Source organism: Mustela putorius, unplaced genomic scaffold (genome assembly GCF_011764305.1).
Source record: "Mustela putorius furo isolate JIRA1106 unplaced genomic scaffold, ASM1176430v1.1 tig00000228_pilon_pilon_pilon, whole genome shotgun sequence".
Taxonomy (NCBI): Eukaryota; Metazoa; Chordata; class Mammalia; order Carnivora; family Mustelidae; genus Mustela; species Mustela putorius.
Window position 1 is genome coordinate 866,643 of NW_025421322.1, and position 12,116 is coordinate 878,758.

The 12,116-nt window shown below is 40.3% G+C and overlaps 1 long non-coding RNA gene across 1 annotated transcript; it reads left to right on the forward strand.

Annotated features, from left to right (window-relative positions):
* The first annotated feature begins 495 nt into the window (after positions 1-495).
* Positions 496-11,563, forward strand: LOC101680532. The gene is made up of 3 exons (XR_200629.3): positions 496-820; positions 1,373-1,489; positions 11,466-11,563. It is a non-coding gene; the product is annotated as an uncharacterized LOC101680532 (long non-coding RNA).
* The last annotated feature ends 553 nt before the right edge of the window (positions 11,564-12,116 follow it).

Consider the following 12,116-nt stretch of genomic DNA (forward strand, 5'->3'; position numbering starts at 1 on the left):
ATAATTCTACCTGGGTCAGTGAATGAGTGTGCGTTTCTTTCTTTTTTTTTTTTTTAATTTTTATTTATTTATTTTATTTTTTTTTTATTTTTGCAACACAGTTTTGAAATTTTTAATATATATGTATATATATCTGTGATTGTTATTATTATATATTATATAATACCAAGAGCCTCAAAAATAAATAAATAGAGGAATAAAGGAGAACACAAATAGATTCCGTCTGGTAGGCTATGTTTTACCTTGTTGTTGTTGTTTTTAATTTTTTTTTTTAATATAATTTTATTGAGTGTGCGTTTCAATGAGTGGTCCTGGTGGATCCAAGGAAGATCTTTACTTAAAATTTCAAATTTTACCCCAGTGCTCATGTCTGAGGCTCAGCAGAAAAATAAAGCTTAAGATCTAACAAGGGCCCCTTATTACATCACTTATAACATTCTAATTTGTCCCACTTCTTGTGTCTCAGTGGAGAGAGAGACACACACAGTATGACTCCTTTAAGATATCTAAAGCTAACAGAAAAATCATTGCTAGGATAGAGGGACAATGATTTAGGAAAGATGACAATAGACACCTTTAGTCTGAGACTAACAAATCTGTAGCAGAAGGAGGACAACTTTGGAGCAAATTCAGAGCAGTTGAGGGTCCCAGTTATTCAGCAAAAAACAGAGTATATCGTTATAAAAACAAACAACTGTGTGCAGTAGATAGGTAAATCATGAGGGAAGAAATGTGAATGGCCAAAAATGCTTGTCTTGCTTTTCTAGAAACTGAACAATGGCAAAGAATAAAAAGTCTGTTAAGGCTAAGAGTTGTCAAGGTGGGTGGTGGATATTTGCTTGCCTTGCTATTAGAATAGTAAACTTAGCAATTCAGAACATTCTGAAGTACAATTTGACAATAAGAATGGAAATTCTTAGACAATGTATGTGCTTAAAGAGAGTATTTATCAAAGGAGCAGTTTTACTCAGATATGCACAAAGCATGTTTATCACAGCATTCTTTATAATGGTGGAAAATTAGAAAATATCTAGCTGTAAATCAATGTAGGATTGGTTAAATTATGTACCTTCACCATGATAATGTTGGTCTTCATTAATCAGGAAATGTAACCATCATGTGTTCTTTAAGAAGGAAAAAAATAAGACTATAAAGCCTTACTATTTTGGTAAAAATTTTAAAACAATATATGCATATTTATGTATAGAAAAAGTTTAAAAAGATGAAATTCTATCTCTGAGCTGTGAGATTATAGGTGATTTTTATTTTATATTCGTCTGTCTTTTCTGAATGCTTAATAATCAGAACAGAAGAAAGTAGTTCTTCTTAGGAATACAGTTTCAGTTATTTGTCTTTTTCCTCTGATCAATAGCTGGAAAATGTCTGGAAGAGAAGAGGCAGAGAAACATGCAAAAGTCCTGGGACAGCTCTGGAAACTAAGATGGTGATCTGCTTTCTGGTATGAAGAAAAAAGAAGATTCAGTAAACAGTTAAGTAGAGATTTCCTTTCTTTTAACTTTTGTTCTGCCTAGTGCATTACACTATTACAAGAAGGTATTTGTCATATTGAACTGATGTTTTCTTTTCCTTAAGAGAGAATGATCTATTTTGATGTCTCATGGAGGTATTGGAACACGTTTTTCTCTGTAGGGATATTTATGCTTTTTATTTTTTCTAACAGCATCAAAACAAAAACCATCCTCAAAGGTAATAAGGCTTTCTTATGTTCATCATCTTAGAGGATGTCTGAAGAGGCTGGAGGGAGCAGGTCCCTAGGATAAAATGGAGAAGGAGCCCCAGGATGGTTAACTAGTGTGGTTTTGATGTCTACTTTGAAATTACCTGTTTTTTAAACAACAGAAATTAGCACAGCAAATGTGGGCTTACCTTGGCAGGTCCATAGTTAGTTCTGAGCTTGGATATATCTACTTTTTCTCTGCAGAGGAGCCTATCCTTACAGACCGGGTAATCAGAGTTCTTACAAGTCTCAGGTTTGCACTATATCTTATAGACTGGCATTTTATCATTTTTATGTCAGGAAGACCCTAAGGCTTGCACCATTTCTATCCTTCAGTGAACAGATAACTTTGCCAATAGCTTTTGTGAAGGTATTTCTGAAAAGTACAAGAAAATTTTCTGTTTGGTTGAATCAGCAAGTAGGTGAAACCTTCTTTCTCCAATTTCATTAGTGTATTTAAATTTACTTCCCAAACCCACATTAGTATCAAAGGGTAAAGTCCATCTCAGCCCACAATTAGTGACTCTGCGTGTGTGTATGTGTGTGTGTGTGTGTGTGTGTGTGTATGATTTTAATTTGATCATTAAAACATGCATGTGTAACAGTCTCTGAGCCCTGCAGCCTGATTTCTCTCCTCACCCGCCCTTGACCCTGCCAGCCCTTCTTCACTGGAGCTTTGTGCAGTGACCTCTCTACCCCTGCCAGCCTTTTTCTCTGGCCAGGCCCACATATGCGTAACTGAAATATCATGAATTCCAGATGAGTGGGATCCAAATTTGTGAGGTTATTCTATATGCTTATTAATTCCACTGCCCCACACAGGTGGAAATGTGGTTTTGAGATATGTTGGACACTGAATTTTCCCCATGCATTCCAAGGATGGAAAAAACATGTGCTAAATAACTGAGCTGACCGGCTGCAACACCGTGGTACTCAATAGCTCTTAAATTTTTATAATGGCCTGCCTACCTTTGGTGGTCTCATTACTAGGCTTTGGTAATTGTACTTTGGGACTCTGTCTAATGGTGGAAGCATGAGGTAACCTTGCTTTAAGATTTCTTAAATGAGTTAATACCTGGGAGGTGCCCTTGCCCTCTTTCACCCATTAAACAGCATTTCTTTGTCTTTTAGCTTATATTAAATGCACTTAAGAGGACAAAAGAGGTTCTAGAGGGAATAAAAAAAAAAGTGTACTGGACTGAGATTTTAAAATACACCTAGTAAACGTCAAAGCCTGCATCCAAACTTATGATAGGAATCTAGGTGGTAGTCTGCATCATTTGTTTGAAAGAACACCAGCTGCCATGGATGGGAACTGTGTGTGTAGATGGAAAATAAATTGGAAAAACTGAATCAGCAGGATGGCAAATAGTAGGCCAAAGATGGCTTTCTTTTGAAATAGGTAATTGAGTCAGAGTGCTCTTAAAGTTTCACTTAGTTAATTAAAAGTCCCGGTTACTCATTTGTTGTCAGACATGCTGTTTTCAACTCTAGTTGAATATGGGGTGAGGCGTTCACTTTTGTAAGCCCTGGTTTCCTTATCTGGTTAATGGGAATAGCAGTAATATCTGTTCCATAGTGGTTTCATTAGGTGGATTAAATGAAATAATTCTTAAAAAACATTTAAATAGCATCATGCCTGGATTCAGTACATATTGTTAATTTACGGGTCATTTGCTTCCTTCAGATGATGTTATTTCTGCTCTAGACTTGAAGGATGTGATGTATTTCTGCGCAAAGTATTTCTTCCTACTGTCCTTCGAGGCAGGCAGGCCAAAGGTGGTGGTTGTTGTTGTTGTTGTTGTTGTTTATCACATCGTATCAGGGTAGGGTCAGCTGCAGTAACTGGTCACAGAGCTTTAGTGACCCGGTGCAATCAGTGTTTATTTCTTGCTCATGAAATAGTCCCAATGAGATATTTTGGTTAAAGGTCAGCTTTCTTTCACAGGGCAATCTTGGGATATATTTTCCAGCTCTGCCATCTTCAATGTGGATATTTAGGTTTCCAGCATTAACCACATCCAGTTGGTGGGAAGAGAAAAAGGGGGCACACCAACTTTTTGGCCTTAGAATGGCACACCACACTTTTGTCCGTAGTCTGTTGGCTAGTCACATGGCCACGCTTAACCACAAAGGAAACGAGGCTATGTACTCTAGCTGTGTGCCCAGGAAGAAGATGAAACAGATTTATGGAGAACAGCTGGCAGCCTCTGTCACACACCCAGTTAACTGGATGAAACTCACATCCAGGGAAAATGGAGTGATTTGCCCATTGCAGCACAGTGCTTTGGAGCCATTGTCCAACATGTCAGGATATGATGTGAATCCCATCTAGAATAATATGTGAGGGTCCAGGAGGAAAGGAAGAGCTCAGGTGATGGAGGGCTAGCCTTGCTATGAGGCCGGGCGGCACCCCCCATCCCAGTACCTTCCCTGGGGACTCTCACAGCAGCTCTGTTTAGCGCCCTAGGAGAGCTTGCAATCCTTGCTCTTTCTTGCTCCCATCTATAGACGCCTGGTGGGCTGCTAGTCCTGGGTAAGAGAATTTCAAATCACTGCTGAGATAAAACGCACACCTCTCCCGCGGCTATTGTCGCACGCACCCTGGCTGCAGGCTGCAGGAGAAAACCTTGAATCAATTTGTCTTGTAGAGGCCGAGGGGTTGGCTGCCTGCCCTTCACAACTTGTTAAAATGAACACTTAGACTCTGGGAGGGGGTGAAGCTGAGTCTCTGGGGTGATTCTCACTTCGTGATCCTCTTGGCGGATTTTTTTAGGTTCTAGGATGTCCGTGTCACCGTGCTGGGTGTTGGGGGGAGCACAGAGCCTTCCATCTCTTTTCTTTCCTACCTGAAATGCTTTGGAAAACACTTCAGGTTGGCTGGGATTTTGCCCAGATCCTTTTTCTCTCCCGGCTGGACTCAAACACTCTCCTACAGTTGTTCCTTTGGTACAAAAGTCTCAGAAGACCGCAAGTCCTCCCTTTCTCTGAAGGGTGATTAATACCCAGGTCACATATGCCTCAGACACGCTGCGGAAGGGGCTCCCCCTCTACCCTGGCCAAAGGCTGATTGGACCAGCCAACAAGTTTTGTTTGACTTGACATGAAAGCTGGTTGAAGTTAAGCAGGATACATGTTTTTGTTTCTTTAATAAATAAAAGTAAGGACCCTGTACATGAATAAAAGTAAAAGTCACTCCCCTGAGGTTTTTAGGCTTCCAAAAATAGTCCCAAGCTTAGCCAAGGTTAATGTAGCCAGAATTTCCATGGAAAGCTTCACTGGTAAGGAAGAGGCAGTGCCAGTGGGTGTACAAACAGGCGGCCCGTCCTCCGCCCCCCTTCCTGTCTCAGTCCCTGGGAGTTTAGAAAACAGGTTTTTGAAATTGTGTTCATTTTCTGGTTCGAGATAAAGACAAGGGCAGCAGCAGCATTATTTATTTATCATGGAATCCAGCTGGAGGGCTGTAGGGGGTGGCAACATAGACAGCGAGGTGGATTTATACGGGGCAGCAGGGGGAAATTTGTCCCTGTCAGCCAGTGAAGACACATGTCTTTTTTTTCCTTCCTTTTTTTTTTTTTTCTTACAGGTTTTTTTTTTTTTTTTAAAGTTTATTTATTTATTTGACAGACAGAGATCACAAGTAGGCAGAGAGGCAGGCAGAGAGTGAAGAGGGAAGCAGGCTCTCCACTGAGCAGAGAGCCCAATGCAGGGCTGGATCCTAGGTCCCTGAGATCATGACCTGAGCCAAAGACAGAGGCTTTAACCCACTGAGCCACCCAGGTGCCCTGAAGACACATGTCTTTAAAAAAAAAAAAAAAAAAAAAGAAATATAGGGCAAGAAAATTATACTAAGTAAATTGATGTTTAAAAAAAAAACAAACTGTATCAAAGTAGCTCTCCCATCCTCTAATTGATTATTTATAGCAAAGGTGAGCTGGTTAGCAGCGAGAAACTGTCTTCTAGTATTTGTAGCTGGAGACCTCTCTTCTCCTCCCTAGCTAGAGACCCCACAGCTTAGGGGCTGCTCCAGGAGACATCCCATGTGTGGACTGTTCACCTTGTCTATTTGCAGCTGTGGCCAACTTGTTTCTCTTTGAGTGAATCGGTCCGAGTATTAACACTTGTCTGCTTAGCAAATTTTACTGAAGTTCAGGGTTCCAGGAACCATTAGAAATATGAGAATGAAAGAACTGCACTGGCTAGGGTGCATTGTACCTATCCCCACTGTTGGGCATCTTTGAAGTTGCTGTGCCTTGGGGATGAGGGGATCAAACCTAGAAGTCTTGAGGAACACAGATTTAAAACATAAGCAATTTTTGGGGGGCAGGGAATGAGGATGATAGTCATGTCTTTAGTTATCAACAATTCAGCTCTGGGGTTGCCTGGGTGGCTCAGTCGGTTAAGCAGCTGCCTTCGGCTCAGGTCATGATCCCAGGGTCCTGCGATTGAGCCCTGCATTGAGCTCCCTGTTCGGGAGACAGCCTGCTTCTCTCTCTCCCTGCTGCTCTGCCTATTTGTGCTCTCAGTCTATTTCTATAAAATCTTAAAAAAAAATCAGCTCTGCTTGAGAAAGATTGCATTATTTGCTTTAAAAAAGATTTTCATAAATGATTCTGTTCTTAACTAAATCAAGGTGATTTTCAAAAATGGGAAGATCCTCCAATGGGTAATTCAGGCTGAATAAAAGACGCAAATACTCTTCCTTCCTGTGTCAAGGCATAACTTAATTTTTCTTGGTTGTCCAATTTAGAAGGGTGTATATGAAGGATGGTAGTAGGTATATGTGTGTGTCGAGTATGGAGGGGGGTTTCATTATGTACATTATCTATCAGAAACTTGCCAAATACTCCTCAATTTGAAAGAGAAAGCAAACTAAAATGGAAAATAACTATAAGTATTATTTCAACTTTCATATGGGCCAGATATTCCTGACAATGAGGAAACCTTCAGGAGCAAGTCCCCCAGGGTCATGTTCTGCCTGTGTTTGGGGGAGCCTGTGTGGGGACACAAGGGGCTGCAGTGAGGTGGTAATCCTTTCCCACAATAGCTGAGTTAGCGGAGTTAGGCCCTTTGTGCAGAGGTGCTTGTTCAGAGAAACAAATTGGATCCCAAGTCTTTCTTCAGAAACTCAGTAGCCCTTCTTGGTGAGGCGATCAATAGTTTGATAGCATAGGAGACAAAGATAGGTCATCTTATTTCATTTGATTACATTGGGGGAAATATAGAAAATGCTCATTAGCTATGAAAAGTAATACAAGGCATATTTTCATATTCAGGTCTCCAAAGAAATAATTATAAAAGGACCTCCTTGTAGGTTTCTCAAAAAAGTTAAAAATAGAATTACCCTGTGATCCAGCAATCACATTATTGGGCATTTACCAAGAGAATACAAGAACACTAATTCAAAGGGATATGCACACCCCTATGTTTATAGCAGCATTATTTGTAGTAGCCAAGATATGGAAGCAGCCCAAGTGACCATTGACTGATGAATGGATAAAGAAGATGTGGTATATATTCAACGTAATGTTCAGCCGTAAAAAAGAATGAAATCTTGCCATTTGCAATGGCATGGATGGAGCTAGAGAGTATTACGGTAAGAAGACAGTCAGAGGAAGACAAATATCTTATGATTTCCAGAATCTAAGAAACAAAGTAAATGAGCAAAGGAAAAAGAGAGACCAAGAAATAGATTCTTAATTATAGAGAACAAACTGAGGTGACCAGAGAGGATGTGGGCAGGGCGGGGCGGGTCGGGAGGTGGGGATGGGTGAAATAAGTGACGGCGATTAAGGAGGACACTTGTGATGAGCACCGGGCACTGTGCGGGAATGTTGAATCACTGTATCATACCTGCAACTAATAGAACACTGTACGGTAACTAACAAATTAAAATAAAAACTTCTAAAAAATGCATTCACATAAAAAGAACTCATTTGAAGGGGATTCTATGAGGAGTCTTTTGGAAAATCAATAAAACATTTGAATTAAAAAAATGAAAGGACCTCCTTATCACTTAAATTTTCAAACAAAACGATAGTCACAACTGTTTTTTTTTTTTTTTAATTTTTTTGTAGCTGAGAAAGAACTCCTGAGTTGCAAAGGCAAGTAATTCCATTTGGACCAAAAGTCTGTTTTTCCTGTGCATATTGAAACTCTGTGAGATTCTGTGAAAATGTCCATTTTTCATGCTTCTGGTGTTGGTTGCCTTTTTAAATTTTAGCTATACATATTCTTTTTTTATTAATTTATTTATTTTCAGCATAACAGTATTCATTATTTTTGCACCACACCCAGTGCTCCATGCAATCCATGCCCTCTATAATACCCACCACCTGGTACCCCAATCTCCCCCCCCGCCCGCCACTTCAAAACCCTCAGATTGTTTTTTAGAGTCCATAGTCTCTCATGGTTCACCTCCCCTTCCAATTTACCCCAACTCCCTTCTCCTCTCTAACACCCCTTGTCCTCCATGCTTTTTGTTATGCTCCACAAATAAGTGAAACCATATGATAATTGACTCTCTCTGCTTGACTTATTTCACTCAGCATAATCTCTCCCAGTCCCGTCCATGTTGCTACAAAAGTTGGGTATTTATCCCTTCTGATAGAGGCATAATACTCCATAGTGAGCTATACATATTCTTTTTTTTTTTTTTAAAGATTTTATTTATTTATTTATTTGACAGATAGAGATCACAAGTAGGCAGAGAGGCAGGCAATGAGAGAGAGGAGGAAGCAGGCTCCCTGCTGAGCAGAGAGCCCGATGCGGGGCTTGATCCCAGGACCCTGAGATCATGACCTGAGCCGAAAGCAGAGGCTTTAACCCACTGAGCCACCCAGGTGCCCCAAGCTATACATATTCTTAAAAGGGAAACTCTATCATGTATGTTCTGATGCCTAACCCTTCTGATATTTGTTTTATTGGAAGAAGGTGGTGTCAATCAAGAAATGTTTTAGTCTCATGAAGGAAACATCTTACTGTAAATGTTCAAGATCTCAAGTCCACTCATGAATTCATGTCTCTGTAATGGGAAAACATCTGGATAAAGGGTAAAAAGATCTGTTTATAAAGGTGATTGTTTTTTTTAACAGTACATCAGATTTTCAAATGTTAGTGCACTCTGGCAATGCACCTGTTGTGGAATGCAATGCTTCCTTTCATATGAGGACATCGTGCTCTTTCAAGCTGTAGTCTTAGTAAGTTTCAGGAAACAAACCCATCTTTACCAGATGTTGTGACTTTTATAGTTCTACAGACTTCAGTTTTAATCCTGAAATTTTAATCATTAGAAGGGCCTTGCCTGTTGGACCTGTCCTCATAAGGAATTTTATTTCCCTTCTTAGTGAAGTTTCTGTTGTCTTTAGGCAGGTGTGACTGCATCTCCAGTGATTAGAACCATGGACTGTTACAGGCCTTGTAGGACACCTAGACTTGACTCTTAACTTATAGTTGAAGAAATTGTGGCCCAGAATGGTAAAGGGACTTCTCTAATCTAAATTTGAAGATAAGTATCACGTGCTTTATTGACCAAAATGTTTCTCAAGGCTCTAGCCACCTCTTTTCCCCCACAACCACTGCCCTGGTTCAGCCTTCATTGCCTTTTCTTGGGGCCCTAAAATAACAGCCCCTTGTCTGGCCTTTCCCATTCTTCCCCTGTCCACTTGACTCCTTTGCTACCGAGGTTAGATTAATCCATCTAGTATTTGCATGTGGCAAATGCCACTTCTGGGCTGAGGCACCTGTCATCTTTAGGATGAATTCTGAATTCCCAGCCACTCTGTGACTTAACCCTCATGCCTCTCTCTAGCCTCACTTACCGTCCTTTTCATCTCATTGCACCCAGGTTGGGATTGGTTTCGCCCATGGTCCTTCGGGAATATGTATGCTTTATCGTTTATGACACTTTATTGTATTTCTGTTTAGGTACTTGTTCCTATTAGGTATTTTGTTCCTGTTTAAGTATCCACCTCTCATTTTTAGACTCTCCATGGGTAGGTACTGTGGCTTAGGTATCTTTGGACACTCATTGATTCCTGCACTGTTTGGCTAGTTGACCTGCCTAATGGATTCATTCCTTAATTTGTTCACTGTTAGTTGAACTGTGTAGGTTACACAGGTACTTAATGGCAGAGGTGGGAGTAAACCCCAAGTCTCTCGACTTCATTATTTCTGAAAGAAACAGGAACATACCTCCTTTCCCCCTCTCTTCCACCCCTCACCTCTATTAATTTCTCTCCATGGTTTAGATTCTATCAGTCTTGTTTGTTCTGAGTAGATTCTTATCCAACCACTGCTATGGCAGATGGTTTAAGAAACTTAGAGCTACTGGTTTGTAAACTGTGGTCCTGTCCTGGATATTGAATAGGCAAATGCAGAGAGCTTTTGGGGAAATATGTGTAGCCACAATCCGGTCTTGAATCATTATGTCACATATTGAATAGGCTTCCTTGGAGCAGAAGTCCTAACAGATCAATACTTTGGTCCATGGACCCTCTGGCTAAGAAGTGTGTGCATTTTTAAGGGTAACATAAGTACAGCTCATACCAGTCATACAGCAGCTTGGGTAGATGGATTTGTGCTATAGCAGTCATCCCTGGGTAGAAATGTGGGCCAAGAGCCAGGAGACCCTAGTTCAATTTCCAGTTAAGTCATCTCTGTTTATTTCTCACAGAATACATATTTTAAAAAAGTTGAAATTAAAACGTCATGCTTAAAACACTTTATAGTAAACAGAGGTCTTAAAAGAAGAGCTGTTGCCAGCACCACTTTTTGTTAAAGCTGTATCCAATTTAAAGTTTATTTTATACCCGGGATACAGAATGGTGTGTAGAGTGCTCTAAGAAGTCCCCACACATCTGGGCAGGACTGATCAGACATTTTGGCAGGCTTTTCTCTGGACAGGCTACCCACACTCTTGGGGTGGATTTGAGCATTGGCAGATGCGTGTGGATCTGCACATGGGACATTGGAAACTAGGTGTGTGCATCTACCCCCTCCTTTCTGCCACACTTTGCAAGTCCATAAGTATCTCCTTTCTCTTCATGTCCTTCTGCTCTCCATCACCCCGCCATCTTCAGATTAGTCTCTGTGCACCCACTGTTTCCCTTCTCCAGTCAGTATGGAGCATTTCACTCATACTGTCACTGCTTCAATTCAATCAGTGCTTCCTATTGTTCTTAGGATGAGGGTCCAAGTCCTGAATATGGGCCAAGCTCTCAGATCTAGCCCCATCATTTCTCCAGCCTGACCTGGCAGCCACCCTGTTGCCTATGCTCTCTTTGGGGCAGCCATGGCTCTCCTGCCCCAAGGACGCTCTCATGATGTTTCTTCTGTTTGGGAACTTCTTCGTGACTCTCCCTACCCTCCTTCTCTTCATCTAGTTGATGCCGACTCATCCTTCCAATTTCAGTTCAGAGGTCACTTCCTTAGGAAACTCTTCCCTACCCACTGCTTATACTCCTACAACACTGCAAGAGTATTCTTTTCCTTTTCGGCATTTATCATCATTAGAACTTAGACATTTATGTCTGTGACTATTTGAATAATCTTTTATTGTCTTGCCTAACACTAATGAAAACATTTATCAAACACTTATTGCCTATAGATGGTCTCTGACTTATGATGGTTTGGCTTACAATTTTTCTACTTTATAATGGTTCAAAAGTGATACCCATTCAGTGGAAACCATACTCTGAATTTCAAATTTGGATTTTTTTTTTCCCAGGCTGGTGATATATGCAGTATGATCCTCTGTCGTGACTGACTGGGGGCAGTGAGCCACAGCTCTGTCAGCCATGTGACCACAAGGGTAAACAACCTATATACTCACAACCCTTTTGTTTTTTGCTTTCAGTACAGCATTCAGTAAATTACATGAGATATTCAACATTTTACTATAAAATTGGCTTTGTCTTGGATAATTTTTGCCCAACTGTAGGTTACTGTAAATGTTCTGAGTATGTTCAAGGTAAGCTGGCCTAAGCTGTGATGTTCAGTATGTTAGGTATATTAAATGCATTTTCATCTTATGAGTTTTTTCTCCAGGATTTTATTTAAATTCAAGTTAGTTAACATATAGTGTAGTATTAATTTCAGGAGTAGAATCTAGTGATTCATATAATACTGGGTATTAGTTACATATAATACCCAGTGCTCATCACAGCAAGTGCCCTCTATAATGCCTGTTACCCACTCAGACCATCTCCCCTACCCACCTCTCTTCCAGCAATCCTTAGGTTTTTCTCTATAGTTAAGAGTCTCTAATGTTTTGCCTCCCTCTCTGTTTTTATTTTATTTTTATTTTCCTTCCTTTCCCCTATGACCAACTCTTTTGTTTCTTAAATTTTCAACTTACAGTGGATTTATATGGATGTAA